This window comes from Cynocephalus volans, chromosome 5 (assembly GCF_027409185.1).
Source record: "Cynocephalus volans isolate mCynVol1 chromosome 5, mCynVol1.pri, whole genome shotgun sequence".
Classification (NCBI taxonomy): domain Eukaryota; kingdom Metazoa; phylum Chordata; class Mammalia; order Dermoptera; family Cynocephalidae; genus Cynocephalus; species Cynocephalus volans.
In genome coordinates, this window is record NC_084464.1 from 21,083,098 (window position 1) to 21,087,263 (window position 4,166).

At 42.0% G+C, this 4,166-nt stretch overlaps 1 pseudogene; it reads right to left on the reverse strand.

Moving 5' to 3' along the window:
* Positions 1-2,982: 2,982 nt before the first annotated feature.
* On the reverse strand, positions 2,983-3,734 carry LOC134378061 (chloride intracellular channel protein 4-like; annotated as a pseudogene).
* Between the last annotated feature and the right edge of the window lie 432 nt (positions 3,735-4,166).

Here is a 4,166-nt window from a genome sequence, read left to right on the forward strand (position 1 = left end):
ATCAGTAAACTTCATGAAATGTGTATCAAAATGTTCTTGAAAAAAATACATTTCTATTTCCTCTCATTTTTACTTTGTAGATATTTTCTAAATGGGTTTTGTAAATGCACAGAAATAAAAGCTATCTACATGCAACTCTGGAGAGAATCGAAACACAACAGAAGTAAAGTGAAAATGCCTAAATTCTAGAGTTTATCCACTTAGTATAAGAATAAATGTCAGAAATCTCTTAATTGTACACATATTGCTCAAGGGTTTAAAGATAAGTTGTGAAAGCCACTTACCAAGAAATAAAATCTTATTTGAATTCTATCACAAAAGTTAATAATCCTAGCACAAGAAGAGAACAGAACCGTATAGAAAACCTGCATCTGTATCAAAAAAGGGAAGTTACATTAAGTGGAATAGTAGAGAGCTTTCCAAAGGTTGAATACAATGATTTTTCAAAATCCCTTGGAAAATAATGAGACCTTCCATCCAGATCTCCTCGCTGAAGTGAAACACGAAAGGGGAAATGATTCCTTAGTTGCAGGAATAAAACCAGATGATTTCCATGTTAATACATATGCTACACAAACTGCCAAGAAAACTTGAATGTCCCAAATATCTCAAGATTTTAAGCCATGATCTTTCCACAAATATACAATGGGGTAAAAGCATGTTGTAGGATCATCCTTCTTACTAGCTTTCGTCCATTTGCCAAACTCAATTTCACATGAATAATTTCCCTCGTAAAGTAATAAAATCTGTCTTTCTACAGAGAAAAATAATTCTGCCTTCATCAAAATCATAATAGACCTGACTTCCTTGGACATCCAGAGGGACAGCCAACTGTAATCAGTGGATAAATAAAAACAATAGAATAAATACCCAAAGTGAAAACACTTCACAACTGAGGCTCAGAATGTACTGTTTGTCACTCTGTTTTGAGAACTGGAGCTCCTTCCTCTGTCAGCCCTCTGTCCTGCACCACTCAGCCCACCATTCATTAGGAGAAAGACACCCTCCTCTTGAGTCTTTCTTGTACTTTAAGCTATGAGGCAAGGTTCAATATCACCTGAAGACCAAGTTGCCACGATTTAAAAGTAGGTGAAGAGTGAGAAGCTTGTCCGCGCACCAGTGCAGACAGGGCACTTGCACACCCTGAAGCTACTGCAACACAATCTGTCAGTAGATAACTAGAGGGTGCTTCTTCCTGGAACCAGACACATCATTCCCCAACATTTAATTACAAAAACATGGGTGCTCAAACTCTAGATCAGCAATAAGGAGTTCTAGAAAAGGTAAGGGAAAGGAATCTCCCTGAGCCAAATGGATACAACATAGAGTTTTTCTTATGTTTCTATCCTAAGCTAGTTACTGATAGGTAAAAAACGCAGTATGCTGATAAAAGTCAGGCTGCTTCCACAAAGCCAGTGCTTACTAAATGCTAGCATATCAAAGGGGGGGAAATACTGCCATTTTAAAGCAATATACTTAAACTTTCAAAAAACAGCCTAATCAGCCTATGAGAAACAACACTTCTTAAACAAGTTAGGTACAAAAAATTACCCAAAATGTATTAGAGTCACAACCACAGTTCTTTTAGTACTTAGAAAGTCCATTTTTTGGTTTTTTTTAAAGATGAATTACATACATAGAAAACTTTTATTTTTTAATCACCAAGTTCATTCTCCCTTGTTAGAGCACAAATAATTCCTGGTTTGGGACTTTGATTTCAAAAACAAACAAAAAAACCATGCAGGGTTATATTCTCCAATGTGGCTGTAGAAAATTTAACTTGAGGAAGAGCAGTAATTGAGATCAGGCAAAACTGTTAATATGCACTCACCATAACACAACTATCATTTACTCCCCAAGGAGTGAACAATCCTCTTCGCAAAGTCTCAACAGTAAATGGGGATGGGACGGGAAAGTTGGCCACCTGGACAATGTATTCTTTGGGTCATCTACATTAAACATGCTTTAGAAACAAAATTTTACTTGATATTTTGAGAAACCCACCCTACATTCCATAGGTTAATTTCTGTATGTGTTAACTTCTACATTACTAAACACTGTACTGCTAGAGCTAAATCAAGTAAATATCAGTTTATGTAGTGTTGCTCCAAAGATGTATAAACAGCAAGGTGTATGCTTACCTAAAAAGGAGCTTTTTAAAATGAGGAAAGAAAGCAATAATGTTCCAAATGAATGGCACTGGGCAAAATACACGTAACACGCAATACATTTAGACAGAGTATCAGGTACCTATCAGTTTCTCTTGTAAGGATAAAATGCTTGAGGAAGAACTTGAGAATACACCCCTCCCTCTAAACTTTTAGCTTCTACATAGTGTCAGGTGTTACAATTGGTGTGGATAAATGCTTTTAGGCAAAAGTAAAAATCTATCTACAAAGCAAAATAGCGAAATCTGTAGTGACTTTTTGTAGAAGGCTCTTCTCTGGTGGTAATATCCCTTAATATACACCCAGGATAGACTGTTTCTGATACAGTAGCAATCCTTTCATATACTCTTACTAAATATTACAAAATTTCAAAAAAAAAAAAAACCATAAGTATTCCTTGTACCATGCATTATGCACCAGTTTGTGGGTGACTGATGAAGTCATGGCTACTATTTTAACAGTTAAACATTGCACCTCAAAAGTTCTGCCTTCTATACACAGTGAATGGACAGAACGGCGAGGGCTCCAGAGAGATGGCAAACTACCTCTGCAGTGAAGTTTGTGTTGGAGGGTCTCCAAATGAGAGGGGACGAGGATATGGGAGGTAGGCAGGGTAAAAGGATTTTACAATAATACTGCTTAGGAGTGTACATTTTAAGATAACTACTATACCTTGTCTATCCTTGGCCCGAATCTTGAATAACTGCATGTTCATGCAAAATACAATTTCTACTTTATAGGAATAAGAGCAGTCTGTTAGGAAAAGCATATTCTTAGGGGAAGACAGAAAGATAGCTCTCTCGTAAGTGCTATTTTACTTGGTAAATCTTTTGGCTACATCACTATATGCTATTTCAACCTCGTGATCACTGGGACAGGTATTGGTGAACTCATCCCTACTATAAGCCTTAGTTAAGTATCTCCAGATGCCAGTCATTCCTTTTGGGATATCAAAGTTGCGATATTTTTTGGCCACCACCTTGACAATGTGCAGTTTGGGCAGCAGGTTGCAATCAGCTAATGTCATTTCATTGCCGTCCAGAAATTTACGTGTAGAAAACTTAATGTCCTCCATAGTATTCTCATCAAGTTCATCAGGTGGGGAGAATTCAGATATTCATCCAGTTTCCGCAGTGTTTTCAAGAGACCCCTCTCCAGTGCTTCGTTAGCCTCTGGCCTTGAATTCCTGATATATGCAGAGAATTTGGCAAAGATGTCCATTCCAGCAGTATTTGATGCGGGGTGTTCTGGTGAAAGCGTTAAGTACTTGGGAGGGCATGAGACATCTTCAAGAAATTCCTCGATCTTATTGACATCCGTTTTGACTTCATTGTTAAAAGTTATAAATGGCGGGTGGGTCCCAGGAGCCGAGTTCTGCAGGTCTGCAGGCTTCCTTTTCAGGTCAATGGTTGTGACACTAAATACAACTCCTTTGAGCCAAAGAATCATGAAGAGCCTCTGGGAAAAGGGGCGTTTTCCTACGCTTTCCCCATCACTGCCAGCCTTGACCAAGAGCTCCAGGAGGGGCTCTTTGTCCTCCTCCTTCCCTCTTTTCAGCGGCATCCACATCGCCTTGGCCGACAGGGCTGTGCTCCGCGGGCGGCGGCGGCGGCGGCGGCTGCTTCTGCTCCGGGGTCGCTGCGGAGGCTGCTTCTGCTCCGGGGTCGCTGCGGCGGCTGCTGCTGCTTCTGCTCCGGGGTCGCGGCGGCGGCTGCTGCTGCTCCGGGGTCGCTGTGGCTGCTGCGGCTGCTCCGGGGTCGCTGCTGCTGCTGCTTCTGCTCCGGGGTCGCTGCTGCTGCTGCTGCTGCTGCTCCGGGGTCGCTGTGGCTGCTGCGGATGCTCCGGGGTCGCGGTGGCTGCTGCTTCTGCTCCGGGGTCGCTGCTGCTGCTGCTGCTTCTGCTCCGGGGTTGCGGCGGCGGCTGCTGCTGCTCCGGGGTCGCTGCGGCTGCTGCTTCTGCTCCGGGGTCGCTGCTGCTGCTGCTGCTGCTGCTCCGGGG